General features: G+C 49.7%; 1 protein-coding gene across 1 annotated transcript in view; it reads left to right on the forward strand.

Moving 5' to 3' along the window:
- Window positions 1-2,043: 2,043 nt before the first annotated feature.
- LOC140399129 (regulator of G-protein signaling 3-like) overlaps window positions 2,044-20,948 on the forward strand; it is a 369,904-nt gene continuing 350,999 nt past the window's right edge. The window contains exon 1 of the mRNA XM_072488325.1: window positions 2,044-2,223. The gene's annotated coding sequence lies outside the window, so the exon portion shown is untranslated. The remainder of the gene's footprint in view (window positions 2,224-20,948) is intronic.

Genomic DNA, 20,948 nt, shown 5'->3' on the forward strand with positions numbered 1-20,948 from the left:
AATTGCCCAAAGCAGGGTCCCAAAAACAGCAGTGTGACTGGCAGCCTGTTAATCTAGTTTGTTGCTCTTGATTGATGGAGAAATGTTAACCAGGACACAGTTAATCAACTTGAAATGCTAATTGGCAGGTATGAATTTCAAGTGACTAACTGTTACAAGGTAAATGTGTCTTTAGCGAACACTACATAATTAAACTTGTACCAAAGTCAAAAAATACAGTGGAGGCTGGAAATCAGAAATAAAAACAGTAAATACTGGAAATACTCAGCAAGTGTGGCAGTATCTTTGGAGAGATAAATAGCTAATGTTTCAGGTTGATTATAAATTACTAATTTACCAAACTTTACAGAACAAAAATGCTTTGTTTCAAAATAATCAGAATTTTAGTGTGGTTTTAGGGTGATTGTTCAAAACAGAGGATCATTTCTATCTTTACTGCTTGACTAGTAACTAACTAAAAGGGCATATCACACACCTGTAGTGCTCCTGTGAAGTGTCCTGGGAAGCTTTACAATGTTAAGCTAAAGTTGTTGTTAGAGAACCAGCCCAATTTTCATTTCCTTTGAACTCAATGGAAAAGTAATCACACTTCAACGTGACTTGGACAGACTGAATGAGTGGGCATATGCATGGCAGATGCAGTATAATGTGGTTAAATGTGAGGTTATCCACTTCGGTCGCAAAAATAGGAAGATAGATTGTTATTTGACTGGGTGTAAATTGAGAGAGGTGGATACTCAACGAGACCTTGGTGTCCTCGTGCATCAGCAGCTGAAAGTAAGCGCACAGGTACAGCAGGCAGTAAGGAAGTCAAATGGTATGTTGGCCTTCATAGCGAGAGGATTTGATTATCGGAATAGGTATGTTTTACTTCAATTGTATAGGGTGCCGATGAGGCCACACCTGGAGTATTGTGTGCAGTTTTGGTGTCTTTATCTGAGGAAGGATGTTGTTTCTATTGTGAGAGTTCAGCGAAGATTTACCAGGCTGGTTCCTGGGATGGCAGGACTGTCATATGAGGAGAGACCAAGTCAGTTAGGATTATATTCATTGCAGTTTAGAAGAGTGAGAAGGGATCTCATAGAAATTTGTAAAATTCCAACAGGATTCGACAGAATAGATTCAGAAAGAATGTTCCGTTGGTGGGGGAGTCCGGAACTAGGGGTTCATAGTTTGAGGATAACAGGTAAGCCTTTTAGGATTGGGATGAGGAGAAATTTCTTTACCTAGAGAGTGGCAAATCTGTGGAATTGACTGTCACAGTCAGTGGTTAAGGCCAAAACGTTGTGTGATTTCAAGAAGGAATTAGATCTAGCTCAGGGGACTAAAGAGATCAAGGGATAGGGGATAAGGTGGAATCAGAGTATTGAATTTAATAATCAGCCATGATCATAATGAATGGCGGAATGGGCTCGAAGGGCCGAATGGCCTACTCTTACTTCTATTTTCTATGTATGTTTCTAGGTTCAATATGCTGTCAGGTTACTGCTTATGTAATGAATTGAAAATTACCTCCACATTTAGCAAGCCTGCCTCTATAACTAGGAACTAACAACTGGCATTTGCTGCTCTATTGTGGTAGTTGATTCAATTGTTTTTTGAGAAATTCTGGAAACTGTCGATAAAATGTAGCATCTATTGTTGGTAATCAAATCCAGTTTTTGGGGGGAATTATTCCATTTCTTCCCTTTCAACAAATATTACACTTCGACTTGATCACTAAACTGTTTAATGGCATAATAATGACTAGATGTTTCTTGTGGAAACATTTGTGTCTTAGCTGCTGAAAATTTCTGTTTGAATGTGTGGAATGTTAACAGGACACCTTCTACAGGAAGTGGTGCATCTTGTACTCCCCAGAAACCTTTTTTAGTGAGATGTACTTGCAGTGTCTGTATTTGTTTAAGTGTCTTGTGTTTTAGAAAGAGGCTTGTGATTGGTCTGCTCGATGGAGGTTGAATGCCAGAAGGCTGAAAGCTTCTCCACAGAAACTAAGCAGTGCGAGTGGTGAAAAGTGGGAGAGCATAGGCGTCTTAAGTGACTTTTTTGAACTACAGATACATAACTTTCAAAAGGGAAGAAGAAAAGATCGAAGCCTGAGGAAGTGTAACAAATTCTGATGCTGTAAAATAAAAAGATACCAAAAGACTCAAAAACAGGCTATAAATCTTAGAAACACTTCAACAAAGAACTTGTTTGTGCTTGAGGAACATTATAACGAACGTGAGTAATCTCTTTGGTTTAATAAATTTGCTGTCTATTCATGAATAAATTCATCGGCTGAGTAATTGCCTTTGAAGACCATTTTAAAGTAACAGTTGGAAAACAATTTTGTCAAGCCAGCATTGCTTGGATTTCTGTTGATTGATGCTCAGCAATTGTCTCAAACTTAAATTAGTGTTAGATAATAAGAAAGACAAGTTAACGTAAGGAATTCGGTTACCTTTAGGCAAACATTTAGTCTATTTGTTACAATCCTACCGTCTGCTCCTATTGCTGGCTGTACTTTGCAAAAAACTGTTGGAATTTTCCCACTATTGCTGTTCCTCACATTAACAGCAGGCAGCTGACAACCTACAAGCAAAATTTGCTTTGTCGATTGTGATTGCAGTAAAATATTCCCAAATTAAAATTTGTTTTATTACTCAGTTTTGGAAGAATGGTGCCCTATTTTCCCCATCTCTTCTATGGGTATTAAGTAGCTGTGAAAAGTAATTGAGAATTATCACCAAAAATATATATCAGGCAACTGGAACCTTAGGCAACATACATGTGAACTAAATTTCCAGGGCAAGTTTTGCTTGGTGCCGTTGTATTTCTAAGATTGCAGAAAAGCTATTTTATTTGACAAAACAGATGTTGAAATAAACTGGTTTTAATTAAAATATCTCACGAACACTATGTTAGGAATATTTATGACTGGTTTAAAAAATGCAATGCGATGTAGAAGATTTAAAAATGTTTAACACAAATAATTTGGAATGGATAGGGTAAAATTTAAGCCCTTTCCATTTATACGTACAATAATTTAAAATAGAGTTCCGTGTGTACTGTTGTGTCATTACGGAATGGCCTGGTAGTTTTTAAGTTTGTCAGTTAGATTAAGATTGTTAAGCATGAAAACATGATAGGAATATGATAAGCTGGCCAAATTAACAAACTGTAATCATCCTTATTGTGTTCTTTTCATTGTTTTCCCTTTATTCAGACTCAATTATGTTTGTCTCTTCAATTCCTCTTAATCAACAGAGGGTTAATAGGAACGTTTCACCCTTTGCCTGGGGTTATTGAGATTAACTTTTCAGAAAAACAAACGTGAACACCAGAGTATTAATAACCATGACTTTAACAAGAAGTTTAGATAATTGCTCTTTTAACTATTTGCCCAAATATAAATTCAAATACAAAGCCTTTCTGCACAGTTTCAGGAATTTTGTGTAAATTAGTACAGACAGAAGTAGTCACAGTGCTTTGGAAATCTTTTTAAATGCATCCATCAAAGAAGCAATTGGTGATGAGCGCTGGCTGTGTCGTATAAAAGCGTTTTGCATTGAAAATGGATGGAATTTTTTCACCAGTGCAATCCTCTGATTCAACTAGCTGTAAACTGACTTAAGTAGAGTTATGGACTGAGGGTGCACAGTAACAATAGCTATGAAAGGCAGGCACAAACAAATTTGAAATGCTTATTTTACTATGAGAGCAAAATACACTGGAAATGGACAGTAGCCCTGTTTAAGAGCAGCTGTTTAAGAAATAAACCAGATTGCTATTTTAAATGGAAACCCTTTGTCAAAGCTGAAAGCTCGCAGATACTTGAGCCCTATTGAACACAGGTTGGTGGGGTGAGATAGGAAGAGAAATAGTACGTTGGTAGGATGGAAGTAAAAATATTTTCCATCCGAGGGTTTTAAAGCAAAGAGATGAGAAGATTGCAGATGACCTAACAATAATCTTCCAACATTATCTTGATTCAAGAACCTTTCCTTTACATTGGAAAGTTACATATGTCATTCCACTTTTAAGAAAGGTGAGAGAGTGAGTTACTTTAATGAGGAGAAGGTGTCCCACAAGGATCTGCATTGGGGGTTCCACTATTCACCATATTTGCCAAACACTTAGATGATGGCCACATGAAAACCACATATCCAAGTTGGCTGAAGATAAAAATCAGGTGCCATTGTAAGCAGCGTAGATGAAGCATAAAATTAAGAAGAAATATTGATGGATTTCATGAATGGATAAAACTGTAGCAAATGGACTTCAATGTAAGCAAGTGTGAGGTTATCCACACTCCCTCCACTTTGGACCTAAAAGTATAAAACAGTGCTTTCTAAATGGTGAGAAGCTAGAAACAATGGAGGTCCAAAGAGACTTGGGCATCCGTATATATCGATCATTAAAATGTCATGGACAGGTACAGAAAATAATCAAAATGATTGATGGAAAATTGGCCGTTATATCTCAAGATATTCAAGGCACAGGGCGGGTTTCTCCAAAACGACGGCTAAGTGTTGACGCTGGCGTAAACACTGGAGCGTTTCACGCTGGCATCAACGGGCGTCTTGGCCCAGCGATTCACTTACATGAAAGGGGACCAGCAGGGCGCCGGAGTGCTCCGCGCAGCTCCAGTTGCCGATACAGGCCCCTGCACTTCCAGCCGCTGGTCCGTGCATGCGCGCGGCAGCCGCCTGTGTAAGCGGCCCCGCGCATCATGGCGGACCCACACAGCAAGCCTGCCCCAACAATATAGGCCAGCCCCAGATCGCGTGCGCCCGCCGATCGGTGGCCCCCGATTGGAACCCTGGCCATCCTAGAGGAACCCCCCCCAGTGACGGATCCCCCCGCCCCCCCCCCCCCTCCTCCCACCCACCAGAGCGGCAGCCGCCTCTCCGAGTGCCTGTCGGTTGGAATCATGTTAGAACCACGCCGGTGGGAACTCGGCCAGCTGCTGGCAGAGAGTTGCCGTGGGGCCTTTTCAAAGGCCCCCGACCGGCGCCGCGCCGACCGGCGGGGATTCTCCGGTCCGCGGAGAATCGCGGGAAGGCGTCGGACCCAATCGTGGGTCTGACGCCCCATTCTCCACCCCCGCGCTGAGCGAGATTTAGGCGTGGAGGCTCGGAGATTCCCGGCCTACACCTTAGAAAAGATATACCAGACTTGGAAGGAGTGCAGAGGATATTTAGCAGAATAATACCTGGATTCCAAGGGTTAAATTACAAAGAGCGGTTACACAAACTAGAGATATAACACCTAGAATTCAGAAGGTTAATAGTTGAAAAAGGACACAGGGAGTCCTCACCAAGTGAGTGTGGTGTTGGGTGCTCTGATGCACAGATGAACCAACACAGTTGTATTTGGTACAACTCTATTTTATTTCAACGGCTATATACAATTCGGTCGTGATACTCTGCACGTGGTGTCTCCCTGAGTGTGTAGTGTAACAGGTCCTGTCCTTGTCCTGGTCTCCAGCTCTACTGGCCACCAGGTGTCGTGTTTGTCCTTTTATACTGTCCCTGTCCTTGTCTGTGATTGGTTGTGGTGTTGTGTGTTCTGATTTGTCTGTTGGTGTGTCTATCATGATGTGTGTGTTTGAATATCATGACATTCCCCCCTTTTTACAAAGATATGTGCCTACTTGGTTATAAATATAATCGTGTCGTGTGTGCATCTAAGAGTGTGTGTGTGTGTTATTTACAGCATGTGCATACGACGTAACTATATACATGGGGCGATGTCGGGTGCGTCATGCTAACGAGGTTGTACCATAACAAAACATGAATGCAAAAAAACTTTGAATAGTGGTCCGGTCAAACGATATCTGGAACGATAAAAAAACAACAGGTTATAATACAGTAGTGTTTAACGTTTAAACGTATGAACAGTGTTATAAGTCCAGTCTAATAGGTGTGCGACGAATTCGGGTTGACCGCCTCAAGGGTGGGTCAAGAACCACCGGCTGATGTGCAAGCCTGGCCACGGGTGGCGATGGAAGGAGCATGATCCGTGGCAGCTCCACGAAGTCATCCTTGGGAACCAGTGGAGGATCCGGCGTGTGTGCACGGTTCAGTTGCGAGCGTGGAAGGCGGTGCAAGGCTCGCCGATTGCGCCTACGCACCAATCCATCCGCCATGCATACCAGGAACGAGGTGGAGTCTTTTTTCTTTTTATGTTTGTGGTGGTGCTGTTGGATGGCATCTTGTAGCTGATGGGTCGTCGACATTGAAGAGGTACCATCACTAATATCATGCAAGGCGATGAATGTGCCAGATGTTGAAGTCGGCTGAGACTGTGCATGCTGGTTCTGGCCACATGCTGTGCTGGAAGGGTGATTCTGCTGAGAAGCGTCGAAGCATGTCGCCTTGGAGAGAGAATTGCTGCTCGCATCAATGTCTGGTGATGGTGTGAAACTAGAACCTTGCATCAGATAGGAAAACGCTATGTGGCCAGGCTGTGGTGCAGCAAATCCTGGGCAGTAACTAAGGCATACAGTCTGTAGTGCAGATTGCACTGGCGGTTGTCCTCCTTCAGTCTTGATTTCATTAGTGGGCAATGCGCAGTGTTGGCCTGTTTGAGAATATGCTGCATAGACTGCCGGCTGCTGCAGGCTTGAATGCTGGGTCTGTCCAGCATGAGCTGTAATTGGCCGCACTGTCGGTGTGGACCAAATGTGTGGACATAGCTGTGGTGTAAATTGGTGTATCCGTCTTGGACTGTCGGTGCTGGTTGTTATTGCTGACCCAGTGTGATTGTCACGTGATCCATTCCCTGTCGCTGTGGCATCCGCTGTCACCCTGAGCGTGCCACCACCGAGTCCGCGACACTGCCCGTCTGGAGCAAAGTCTGGCATACGTGAATAAGAGTCGGCGCCTGGCCGCTCCCCATCTGGAGTCCGGTCCGTCTTCCGCCGATGCTCCCTGTCCGGAGTCCCTGCAGGCTCACTGGAGGCAGCTGAGATTTCGTGAAGCTGCACTTGTGGAGTCGGGACATGCAGGAGTGCATTGATTAGTGGAGAGGTTCGAGCCAGAGGGTGGAAGTGGTGCGGTGTCACCGCAGTTGTCAGTGGTCCCACCGTGATCGTCGAGTGCCTCCGTACGCACTAGGCGAGGTCCGTCACTTTGCACCCCCTGCATGGGAAGTGGGACGCCGCCGTCACTCGTCTCACACCCCGTGGAAGGATCCTCACTGGCAGCTTGCTGTTCACTAGGGTTGGGTAAATTGTCAGAGTTTTCATCTGGTGGTGCAAACCATGGCGGTGGACTGTCATTGCCTTGCCGTTGTCCTTCATTTGGGCTTTTCTTTTTTGGAATTTTAAATCTTCCCCCAGACATTGCAGAACCTTGTTTATTACCCTCAAGTTCTCCCATATGTCTGGCCTCGAATGTTGGATCCAATGTTTCTTTCGACATTGAACTATGTTCCAAAGAACATTCTGTTTCAGTTTTCTTTTCAGTGACTTCATATGTATCTTTGTTTAATGTATATGCCTTCATAGTCTCTGGGTCTGAGTTTGCTGGGACTGGCATAGTCACAGTCTCTCTTTTACTGTTCTCAATTGCCCACATTATACTCCCCAGACATAACTGCTTAATCTCTGGGGTTAGTGTGGTACAATGGATAGACGGGTCGACCTTATCTGCATCTTCACCATCAGTGGAAAGCACAATTGGTTCACTTGAAACTGCTGCGGGTTTTAAGTTCTTTATCTGGCTACTCGATGTCGGTGTCCTCAAGATTCTTGCTCCAATGTTCTGCTCATTTATCAGTGGAGTGTGTATAGGTTCAATGCAATTAATGTTCCCCTCAAGGTTTGAAGAGTCATTACTGACTAACTGCTGGTCTCCTAAGTTGGGACTTTGCGGTGTTGTGTTGAAGGGAGACATTTGTCCCTGCTGTAGATATGATTCAGGTTGTGTTATTTCCATTACCTGAGGATCAATGTCTTGTCCATTTTTTCGATCCCTACTAGAACACTGGCAATTCTCAGTCTGCTCCTTGCAAGTTAAACATACAAGTAATTTCTTTAGCAAATCCTCAGCATCCTTCTGTGACCGTGCAGCATTATTAATCTCTGTTCGGCTATAATGATCCTGAAGGTCAGCGCATAAACCTTTTTCCTTCGGGCTTGGAAGAGGCGATTCCTTTGGCTTGTCTTCAGTTGGGCTTGAACAGTCATCAGCGCTGTGCCCTTCATTGTAGCATGAGAGACCGTCATGGTCATGCTGCTGTGCAGTGGAGCATGGTAGGCTGTTATAGCCTTCTTGTTGTTCACGTGAGCATGGCAGACTTGCATCGTCTGCCGCTGGTTGGTCAGGAGAGGTTGCTAGACCCTCATGGTCTTGTTCCTGCAAGGACTGCGCATCGGAGTCAAGCGTTTCTTCTATCGTGGAGGCTGCCACGAGCTCTCTGTGGAGGCTTGTGACACTGGAGTCACTTCTTGTTCGTGCAAGGACTGCGCTCTGGAGTCTTGCATGTCTTCTTTCAAAGAGCCGGGAACGCTGAGCGGGACGTGGACCATGCTCTGTGTGGCAGCAGGCCGCTCTCTGTGGGCTTGCACCGCTCCCTGTCTGTTAATTTCAGGCTGCGGCATCATCAGGCACTGATGAGTTGGGACGTCAGATGCGCTGGGTTGAAGATCCTCAGATCCGAAAAGTGAATCCGCATCTGCGTCGGATTCGATGTGGGGGTCGCCAATGTGCAACACGAAAGGTTCGTCCGAGTCATAGTCGTATAGGACCACGGAGTTGTAATTGGGCTCGCGAGGTCCAGAAAAAATGTAAAGATCGGTATCGAAGTATTCGAGGTCGGAATCATCGGCTTGTGCGTAGGTAACTGCTTGTTGCAGGGTTCTTCGGAGGTCAAATTCATCTCCTGGGTCAATTTGCGGCAATGTGCTGTCATTCCAGGTGAGGGAAGGTTGTTTTACAGCTTTAACAGATTTTTGTTTTTTTGATTTGGGACATTTCCCTTTTAAATTGGATTTGGGACGTTTCCCCTTTAAATTGGTGCGGTCTGGGGCCTCTGCCATCCTGACGCTCGGTATGTAGCACGTAGGAAGCGACTGCGCATGCGCAGATCGCTGTTCCTTTACCGATGGCCGTTTTCTTGACTGCGCATGCGCAGCGTCCCGCGCATGCGCAAACGAAACTTCCGGTTCGGCGCACTGCTCGCGCAACTGTGCTAGCGTGATACCTTTAGCAAGATGGCCACCGACCTCGACCCAAATCTCTCTCAGGCCCGGGATTTCGGCCTCTGGGAATTCGGCCTCCGGGATCACAGCCACGAGGTGAGTACTGCCGCTTTTCGTACCTTTACTTGCCGATTGGAGTGCGTTTTCCTCACAGTATTTGGCGAATTTGTTCAGGACTGCCTGGTAATCGTACCTTTGTTGCCTCCTGAAGAACTTGTATTTTGTGAAGATTTCTTTTGCTCTTGCACCGCCGATGGTGAGGAGAAATTCAATTTTTTCATCATCAGCCAGGTCTTTGAGTTCAGCTGCCACCAGGAATAATTCAAACGCTTGCCGGAATCGCCGCCAGTTTTCGCGGAGATCGCCGTGGCACTGGAACGGCTTCGGAACCGGGAGCTCGTACATCTTGCCTGGGTACTGCTGGTTGTCTCTGTACACTGAGGTATGCCGGCAGGTATCGATCCACTCCTGTACCATGTGGTGTTGGGTGCTCTGATGCACAGATGAACCAACACAGTTGTATTTGGTACAACTCTATTTTATTTCAACTGCTATATACAATTCGGTCTGGATACTCTGCACGTGGTGTCTCCCTGAGTGTGTAGTGTAACAGGTCCTGTCCTTGTCCTGGTCTCCAGCTCTACTGGCCACCAGGTGTCGTGTTTGTCCTTTTATACTGTCCCTGTCCTTGTCTGTGATTGGTTGTGGTGTTGTGTGTTCTGATATGTCTGTTGGTGTGTCTATCATGATGTGTGTGTTTGAATATCATGACAGTGAGAATAAAGAACTTTTGTTTATTTACAATTGCGTTATTTACAACTCCTGTTAGATCCCTACCGGGTCTCTCCATGGTTGGTGCCTTACTGGCTGACCTTTTGTATATAACTGAACGGAGTATCCCTTAGCGGGGGAGCTCGTACTCCGTGAGAGCCACGGGAATATAATCATTCCCACACCTTAAGTTATGTGCGGGATATGACAAAGAGTTTTTACAGGAAAGGCAGGCGTTTGTTGCTTGTCCCTAATTGCCCTTGAGAAAATGGTAGTGAATGATTTTGAACTGTTGCAGTCCATCTGATATAGCTTGACTTGCGGTGTTGTTGGGAAGGAATTCCACGATTCTGATCCAGTGATAGTGAAGGAACGACTATATTGTTCCAAGTCAGGATGATGTACGGCTTGGAGGGGAACATGCAGGTAGTAATGTTCCCATGTATCTGCTGCCCTTAAACTATGCAGGTGGCAGAGGTCACTGTCAAAAGTGTTGCTGCAGTGCATCTTGTATGTAGGACACACTGCTGTTACTGTGCGTCAGCGGGGAGGGAATTAATGGTGGATAGGATGCCAACCAAGTGGGCTACTTTGCCCTGGATTCTGTCAAAACGTGAATGTTTTTGGAGCCACACTCACAGGCAAGTGGAGAATATTCCATTATACTCCTGTCATGAACCCCAAAGGTAAAGAAAAAGAGGAAACATCTTCCTGACTTTCTAAATTGGAATTCAGAGGATGAAAACTGTAGCGCCCAGAAGGACTTGGAGTTAATGCGTATGTGTCAGCTGTGGAATGGCCACATATGTGCAGTTTGTTCTTCTTTACAATCTTCAGGGTATCTGCGCCTATGCCAGCCATAGAATGGCCGCACATGTGCAGTTCATGTTTTTCCAGATTTTCTGGTTTTCAGTGCATGTGTTAGTCGGAGAATGACCATGATTACTTCGTTGGAACATTTTTTTGTTTCCAGGCCGGGGATCGGCCCTGCATACAAGCGCAGTTTTTGACTTTTTAAATTTGGAAACCAGCTCTGCGCATCGGCACGCAAAGAAAAGAAGAGGAAGAAAGTGAAACAGTGCCAAATAACCAGGCAACCTGAAAGAGGACCCATTCTGGAGAAAGCAGGTCTCACCAGGAAGTGGTCAAAAAGACAGTCTGCCTAAGGGACAAGGACAGGAATCTGAAACAGGTTCTGCTAAATAATGTTAAGAGTAAGGAGCAGAGAAAAAGGCTCCGCATTAAGGAGATAAAGTTATGGGGAACAGACTTAGAACAAAGTAGGCTTGAGAGAAGCCAGAAGATCCGAGAAGGCAGTCAAAGTTTGGTGAGTCCTTACTATGGGCCTTTGTAGTGGTGTTCTGCTTGACAAGACCGAATAGCTGAGAATGTGTGTAGGAAATGAAGCTTGCATACACGTGGCGATCCAAGGAAAAGGAATATCAGAAGGAGAGAATGAAACCCTGGAGGTGGATTCTTGTTGAAGATGTCTGAGTAAAATTGTCGTTTGGGACTGAATTCCAAAGTGAGTTTTCGAGGGTGAAGACTGGAAGCTATTGTGAGACAGTCAAAGATTCAGTGCAACTGATTGGCTCATTGAGTGACAGGCGTTTGGGGTTTGATGAGAAATCCATAAAATCTGCTTTGGTGGCATCTATCACTTGGTTTTGGAGTGTGGTGTGTCTGACCACAGTTTACCTGTACTGCATACTTATCCTGAAGCTTAGAATGTATGATAGATGTGTAACTTTTGTAATCTTCACAAATTTATATGTAACTGTAAAGGTATAGTTGGGGTGAAGGGATAGTGTGATTTGACTATTTATTGGTGTTTGTATTGAAATCTTTTCAATCTTTTTTATCTAGTGTGATGTGGCACAATTTTTCTTGTTTAATAAGCATTCTATTATTTTGTTAAAAGTTAATCAGACTCTTGTCAGCAACTGCAGCCCTCCATGGTTTCTTTTAAAAAAAGTAAAAATTAGAATCTGTCAAGCAAGGTTCCACTCTGGGTAGTATCACGAGCTGGGATCATAACCCTCCTGACTTGTGCCTTGTGGATGGTACCGGCTTTGAGGAATGTTACAACCTCAACTGATGTTACTACTGCACACTAAGGTCTCTGAATGGAATCCTGGCTTAATAAACCGTAGGTTTTATTTTTTTGTTTAGCGACATGGATTAATAGAATCACAGGACTGCCAATTAACTTTTGACAAAGGAATAAAACATTCATTAAACAAGGTGAACAGAATCACAGGACTGCCAATTAACTTTTAACAAAAGAATAAAACATTTATTAAAGAAGCTAAGATTGACCATGATGCAATACTCCTTCACCTCACCTATATTTTCACAGTTGTTCAGATTTTTAAGGATAGCGCAAGTTACAGAATATATCTTCTACTATATTGTTCTCGGTAAGTACACAGTCCCTGAAAACCAATAGGCCAACTGTGGGGGAAACCTCAGGGACCCCATAGTGGAGTGTCCTCACCTGTGGGTGTGGGTGGCATTGTTCATCGGTGGGGGATGTGGGAGACTCTCAAGCTCACTTAGCGATCTGGGTACCCTTTCAAATTGCCACCCCAATTTCTGACGAGCTGGTCTCGCCGGAGGGTTCAGCTCCCCACTGCAAAAAAAATTGCCAAGGGTGTGATTTAGTGACCTTGTTGCACCCGGCGCAGATGCGGACGCAACAGGTAAATTGCGCAAGAGCCCCAAATCGGGCTCTGCGATTTGTGCTGGGCCAATCATGAGTCATCCGATTTACTCCGGCCGGCGGGATCAGGATCTCGCCCTCGCTGCCCGAGATTCAGATCTGCATATTTAAATGATCCATTAGCTCATTCAAATGCCCAGAAGCCATATACACCCGACGCATGGGAGTCAACGGCCGCACCTGTGAGACCTCGCCAGGACGCCGTTTAGTACTCGTCTCCACAAATGTGGACCAGGCGTAGCAGCACATCGAGGTTGGGTGGGTGGGGGGGGGGGGGGGGGGGGGGGGGCGTCCCGCAGACCATTAGAGACCCTGGGTTGTTGGGGACAAATCAGGGTAGTATCCTGACATTTCCTGGCACCCGCGCACCTTGCCCCTCCCAGTCTGGCACCCTGACAGGTTGACTCTGGCTCTGCCTGGGTTCCACATTGGCACTGCCAGGATTCGGGCCAGGGATGCCTTGCCCATTGGAAGGGGGGGGTTCTCGGGGACCTTGACAAGGTTGGGGGTATGAAGGGGATGCAGAAAGCATGGGAGGGCCTGAAGGGGGGCTAGGCATGTAGTACTCAGTGCAGCTATTCAAAAAGGCACCCTGGTCTAGGAGCTCAGCTCGACAGTAGGAAATCGACTAAAGTGTGCCTCGACGGGGAGAAACTCCCAAGATACCCCAAAAACCGGCAAAGCGCCAGTGAATAGGGGATGAATGCGAAACATCCTGCCATTTTGGTCCAAAAGTGTACAATTTTGTCCACTGAGTCGTGCCCCAAGTGTGGGCTGGACCAGGGAGAAACTTCCCAAGGCCTTAAAAGTGACTGTGTGGTCTGGATCTCACCCAAAAAGCCGGCAGGAAACATGTCCCACCAAACCCGGCCAAAATGACAGTTAGTGCGCAATTTTCTTACCTCGTTACGCTCTCGCTCAAGCGAAACAAGGCCAGACAGAGGCAGAAAACGAGAACAGTGCCAGGCGCCAAACAGTTTGCGATGCAACTGGCCTGCTCCCATAGACGAAATCGGGATCTCACTGGAGCGTGGCGAGAAACCAGTTATTGCCACTTAAGCACCATTTCCATACAATTAACGGGAGCCACCCATTATCCTACAGCCTCCCATCATTCAGCTGCCTCCCCAGCAAGTGGCACCGATTAGTACACTTTTTAAAAACGTGAACCTGGCGGGAGGGCATCTGTGGGAAGCTGAGGTGGTGAGTAGCCATCTTTGTTCACAGGCAAAGAGCCTCGGGGCGCTGGGCTTGCTGCCCTTGTGCTTGGTGGGGTGTGGGGGACCTTCGGCTGGGCATGGGGTCCCTTGGCAGGGGTGGGCCATCATGGGAAGGTGGGGGGATGCTCTGGAGGGGCAACCGGTAGTGCACCATCGCGCGACACCACCATGCCAACCCCTGGATCATGTGTACCCGTTCCGGGGGCAACCCATTGTGGTGAACATATTATGGCAACCATTCACCACTGTATTGCAATGTACTGTGTTGTTGCCCTTGTGGGCTCCACCTATGGACCATTGTATTGCATTACACCGCTTGTATCATGTTGGTGCCCTTGTGGGCTCTGCCCCTGGCTCCGCCCCCTTGAGGGGAGGTATATAGAACAGCTGCCTTGTAGGCGGCTCTCAGTGCAGAGTAGTTGTAGGCAGGCACTGTTCTAATCGATGAAGCCACTGTTCACTTCAACTCTCTGTCTCGTGTGAATTGATGGTCGCATCAATTTAATCAACTACAACATTACGATGGAAGCAGCCCTCAAACCTGACCGACTGGAACTAGACCCACAGGACGCGGAAGCCAAAGGGATTTTTTCGCACTGGCTCCGATGTTTCGAGGCCTACCTCGCCGCCTCGTCCTCGCCCTCCGTCACCGTGAGCAGGAGCTGAGCCTCCTCCATACCCGGGGGTGCCATCGAATCTCTGTGCAAATCGAGGAAGCGACCACATACGCAGACGCGCTCGCGAACCTGAAGCGGCAATACGTGAGGCCAGTGAACAAAGTGTTCGTGCGGCATCTCCTCACCACTCACCGCCAACGCCTCGGGGAATCGCTGGAGGAGTACCTACGCGACCTGAAAGACATGGAACTCGCCATCCGGGACGCCTATGTGGCTGGAGTCCGGTCCAACTACGTCAGACAGCGCCTGCTCAAGAAGGGTGCCCTCGACCTAGAAGAGATGGTAAAACTAGCCACCTCCCTAGAAGTAGCGTTTCAGAGCCTCAATGCTTTCCCCTCCGACCACGCGACCCCCTCGTGGACACCTGACCAGAGAGTATCCCAGGCCTGTGCCGCCCGGCTGCCCGCCCAACCCGGGGATGGCTGCCCTGCTACTTTTGCGGCCGAACCAGCATCCCAGGCAGTGTTGCCCGGCTCGGAATGCGGACTGTAGCGACAGCAGCAAGAAAGGACACTTTGCCAAAGCTTGCCTGGCCAGGTCCAAGTCCTCCAAATCACAGGCCCGACTCTCAGACTCACAGGCCCGCAGACCCCGCAGCGTGGCTGCGTGCCTGTCGTCTCCGGCCCCTTCGGACGCGTCACCCTCCTTGTGTTGTCCGTGGGGGCAGCCATCTTCGACTCTACACAACACGTGCGACTCACGGGGGCCGCCATATTGGCCACCATCTCCCACGCGGCCCGCCATGTGCGACTCTTGGGGGCCGCTATCTTGGCTGCCATCTTCATCGCCGCCCGACATGTACGACCGACGGGGGCCGCCATCTTGGCCACCATCTTTAACGCCGCCCGACACGTGTGACCGACGGAGGCAGCCATCTTGGGACCACCCCACCACCTCTGACCACGCCGGCTACCCGCAACTCGGCGCGGTCACCCTCGACCAGTCACGCCCAAAGCACCTCAGGAACTCCATGATGACTGTCTGGGTCAGTGGGCACGAAACGCCCTGCCTGTTTGACTCCGGGAGCATGGAGAGCTTCGTAAACCCAGACACGGTAAGGCGCTGTTCTCTCCAAATCTCCCCCGCATTTCAAACTATCTCCCTCGCTTCCACATCGCACTCAGTGCAGATCCGGGGGTACACTCTCGCGAACCTCGCGATATAGGACGTCGAATACGCAAACTTTAAACTATATGTACTCCCCGATCTCTGTGCTCTCCTTCTGGACTTCCAATGCAACCTCAGGAGCCTGACCCTAAAGTTCGGTGGGCCGCTACCCCCCCCCCCCCCGTTACCGTTTGTAGCCTCGCGACCCTGAAGGTCGACTCTCCCCCGTTATTCGTGAATCTCACCGCCGACTGTAAACCCGTCACCACCAGGAGCAGGCGATACAGTATCCAGGACAGGCCTTTTATCAAGTCCGAGGTACAGCTGCTCTTGCGGGAAGGGATCATCGAGGCCAGTAACAGCCCCTGGAGAGCCCAGGTGGTGGTCGTCAAGACCGGGGAAAAGAACCGGATGGTTGTAGATTACAGCCAAACCATAAACCGGTATACCCACCTCGATGCGTACCCCCTCCCCCGGATAGCGGACATGGTGAATCAGATTGTATACTACCGGGTGTTCTCCACGGCAGATCTGAAGCCCGCATACCACCAGCTCCCAATCCGCCCAGAGGACCGCCACTACACGGCCTTTGAGGCAGACGGCCGCCTCTTCCACTGCCTCTGGGTCCCCTTCGGCGTCACCAATGGGTCCCCTTCGGCGTCATCCAAAGAACGATGGACCGAATGGTAGACCAATACGGGCTGCAGGCCACATTTCCGTACTTGGACAACGTCACCATCTGCGACCACGACCAGCAGGACCACGACGCCAACCTTCAGAAGTTTCTCCAAACCGCCTAAGCCCTCAACCTCACTTATAACAAGGAGAAATGCATTTTCCACACAACCAGACTCGCCATCCTCGGCTATGTCGTGGAAAACGGAGTCCTACGGCCCGACACTGATCGTATGCGCCCCCTCCTGCAACTCCCCCTTCCCCACTGCCCCAAGGCCCTGAAAAGATGCCTCGGGTTCTTTTCCTATTATGCCCAGTGGGTCCCCAAGTGGGTCCCCACTGGCAGCTGAGGCCCGCCAGGCCTTCAGCCGCATCAAGGCAGATATTGCCAAAGCCGTGATGCGCGCGGTGGACGAGTCCGTTCCCTTCCAGGTGGAGAGCGACGCGTCAGAGGTCGCCCTCGCCGCCACCCTTAACCAGGCAGGCAGACCCGTAGCATTTTTCTCCCGTACCCTCAGCGCCTCCGAGATTCGACACTCAGTCGAAAAAGAAGCTCAAGCCATCGTGGAAGCTGTTCGGCACCGGAGGCACTACCTCGCTGGTAGGAGGTTTACCCTCGTTACCGACCAACAGTCGGTAGCCTTCATGTTCGACAATACACAGCGGGGCAAGATCAAGAATGATAAAATCTTGAGGTGGAGGATCGAACTCTCCACCTATAATTATGATATAGTGTATCGTCCTGGGAAGCTCATTGAGCCCCCAGATGCCCTGTCCCGCTGCACATGCACCAGCGCGCAAGATGGCCAATTCCGGGCCATCCACAATGACCTCTGCCACCCGGGGGTCACCCGGCTTATCCAGGCCCGCAACCTGCCTTACTCCACCGAGGAGGTCAGGGCCATGACCAGGGACTGCCAAATATGCACGGAGTGTAAGCCGCACTTCTATCGACCGGATAAGGCCAACTGGTGAAGGCATCCCGGCCCTTCGAGCGCCTCAGTATCGACTTCAAAGGGCCCCTCCCTTCTACCAACCGCAACGCGTATTTCCTCAACGTCATTGACGAGTACTCCCGCTTCCCCTTTGCAATCCCTTGCCCCGACATGACCGCAGCCACCTTCATTAAGGCCCTACATAGTATCTTCACCTTGTTCGGTTTCCCCACTTAAGTCCACAGTGACCGGGGCTCCTCGTTTATGAGCGACGAACTGCGTCAGTACCTGCTCGGTAAGGGCATCGCCTTGAGCAGGACTACCAGTTACAGCCCCCGGGGAAACGGACAGGTGGATAGGGAGAACGCGACGGTATGGAAGGCTGTCCTCATGGCCCTGTGGTCTAGAAATCCCACTGGCAGGAGGTCCTCCCCGACGTGCTCCACTCCATTAGGTCACTTCTTTGCACAGCCACGAACGGGACCCCTCATGACCGCCTATTTGTTTTCCCTAGGAAATCCACCTCTGTGGTCTCGCTTCCAGCCTGGCTGAAGACACCAGGGCCCGTGCTCCTCCGGAAACACGTGAGGAGCCATAAGTCAGACCCCCTGGTCGAGAGGGTCCAGCTCCTTCACGCCAACCCCCAGTATGCATACGTGGTGCACCCCGACAGCTGACAAGATACGGTCTCCCTCCGGGACCTGGCACCCGCAGGATCCCCTACGACCATCCCCTACCCCCCCTCCCACCTACACTGAGCAGTGCTCCCGCCCCTACATGGCCTCCACACCCCCTCCTATAACCCCTCCCCAATCGCCGGCCCACAGGAGTGAAGCTCCAGAAGACACGCTCCCGGAGTCCACACTTGTGCCCACATCGACAAGTCCAACACTCATGCCCGCATCAACGAGTTCGACACCCGTGCCCGCTGCAAAACCAGAGCTCAGGCGATCGCAGCGCACGGTCAGGGCGCCGGACAGACTGAACCTGTGAACCCTTCACACCCGCTGGACTTCAATTTTTTAACAGGGGGTGAATGTAGTGAACGTATTATGGCAGCCATTCACCTCTGTATTGCATTATACTATGTTGTTGCCCTTGTGGGCTCCACCTATGGACCATTGTATTGTATTACACTGCTTTTATCATGTTGGTGCCCCTGTGCGATCCGTCCCTGGCTCCGCCCCCTTGAGGGGAGGTATATAGAGCAGCTGCCCTGTAGGCGGCTCTCAGTGCACAGCAGTCGCAGGCAGGCACTGTTCTAGTTGATTAAAGCCACTGTTCACTTCAACTCTCTGTCTGGTGTGAATTGATGGTCGCATCACCCTTGTCCCTGCCTGTCTGCACCACTGACCATCCATAACCCCCGAGGCCTCTGGGCCGTGGGTCTGAAGGCTATTGCGAATAGGGAATTGGCAATCATGGTTAAGTGAGTATTTCACACAACCTAAGTGGATTCCTGTTGGTGTGCGAGCCATGTAGAAGGTGGGAGTCATTGCCTAGCATCCCAATCACACTTTGACGCCTGGGCACTGTGCCGGAACACTGCGGGAGGCAACATCACGCACGCAGCAGCCAAAATCCAAACACCCAGGGGGTTGGGCCACAGCTCTGGGGACACATCCACAACCGGAGGCTGGGTGAGTGCCACAGGGAGGGGACCAGCGGCAGGTCAAAGTGGCGTTATGAGCAGGTGTCTGAGGTACAGGATCTTGGGTCCGATGATGGGGGGTCAGCAGCGGCCGGGTGTGCGTGTGCGGGTTGTTCCAGGTGGGGGAGGGGGAGGGATCAATGGGGGAAATAGCGGGTTCCAGGGTGGTAGCCACCGCTGTTTGTCAGTCTAACACCCTCTTCCAATTCCTTACAGATATTGAACGCTAACGCAGGGATATTAGGTGCAGAAGTTGCCCTAGTGGTACTGCCTCTAGGCCGGGTGGCCGGACGCCGGAGACAGCAGCAACAGAGGATGCTCGAGGCAGCGGCTCATGTGCTAGACCCGGCCCCACACCTTGAGGATCATGCCATCCATTAGGCGGGGAGGGAGCCAGAGGGGGAGCACCGTGATGGCTCAAGGGGTACAGGCATCACTGGTCATTCAAACAGATAATGGACAGCGCATGCCGCAGGAGGCACTGCCTCAACAAAGTGACGGTGCGGCACCTGTGCCAATGTGGCGACGAGGGCCTTTTCACAGTAACTTCATTGCAGTGTTGGTGTAAGCCTACTTGTGACAAGAAAGATTATTATACTATATCACATGGAGGAGGAGGACATCCGCTCCCTTGGCTGTCAAGGTTACCGCAGCCCAGAACATTTACGCCTCAGGATCGTTCCAGGGCTCGAGCGGGGACCTGTGTGGCATCTTACAGGCCACAGCCCACAGGTGCATCAGACTAATCATGGATGCCCTGTATGCCCAGGCGGATAACTAACATGGACCAAGCCCAGCAAAGTACCCAGGCTGCAGGTTTCTCCGCCATCACCGGGATGTCCTAGGTCCAGGGGGTAATAGATGCCACGCATGTTACCCTGCGCTCATCGGGCCATCTGGGGATGCCCTATGTTAACAGAAAAATGTTCCACTCCCTCAACATACGGCTCGTGTGCGACCACCAGATGAAGATAATGCACGCTTCCTGGAGCTTGTGCGCGACAGCTACATCCTGGGACAGTGAGTCATCCCCGGCCTCTTCGATGCCTCTCCGCCTGTGCATACAGGGCATCCATGACTAGTCAGATGCAGCTGTGGGCTGTAACCTGTAAGATACCACACAGGTCCCTTGGGGACCGGCACGGAGGCCGGTGACCGAAGTGGAGACCCTGTACAACGAGTCCCATGTGGCTACCCGGGCTGTGATTGAGTGATGCATCAGACTACTCAAAGTGCGGTTCCAATGGCTCAACAACTCTGGTTGGGCACTGCAATACACCGCCCGGAGGGGCGCCCGTTTTGTTGTGGTCTGCCGTGCCCTCCACAACCTCACATGTGGCGATGAGCTGGAGGTTGGTGATAAGGAACATGTGGCCACCTCGAAAGAGGAGGATGATGGGGCAGCGCCGGACCAGCGGGGCTGGAGGATGAGGCTGGAGAAGAACCTGAGGCGCCACTGGAGGCTGCAGGACAGGTGGCAGCGGCATGCCTGGCGGCCAGGGAGGCCCTCATCCTCGCCCGATTCACTTAGGAGGTGGCCTGGTCCGTCACTGCCCACTCCCATTTCCCACCCTCCCAAGGTATTTGTCACATCCCTCCAGGATGACGGGACTGTGTCGGCACTGTCAGCGGGTCACTGTCGAGGGCAGATGATAACCCGCTGAGAGCTGAGCGCTGGTGAGCCTCAATCTATGCCATAGTCTGACCCCTGCCTGTCTACTGAGTGCTCGCTCACACCCATCATCTGCACGCAGTGTGCCCGGGGACGGGGCGATGCCTGGAGAAATGGGCCAAGGGGTCGGAGTTTGGCCAGCATTGCGGATGAAAGTGACAGAGTCATCATACTGTTTGTCCACAAGGGTGTTTAATGTGTAATTCAATTCCCCACTCTCCCGATGGTGCCACAGATCCACACCGTCACCCTCGATCTATATCCCCCACCCCGTTCTTCCCTTCCCCGGTGCCCTCAGTGATCTTCGATGTGCTTGGCCTTCCTCGCT

This window comes from Scyliorhinus torazame, chromosome 22, assembly GCF_047496885.1.
Source record: "Scyliorhinus torazame isolate Kashiwa2021f chromosome 22, sScyTor2.1, whole genome shotgun sequence".
NCBI classification, from domain to species: domain Eukaryota; kingdom Metazoa; phylum Chordata; class Chondrichthyes; order Carcharhiniformes; family Scyliorhinidae; genus Scyliorhinus; species Scyliorhinus torazame.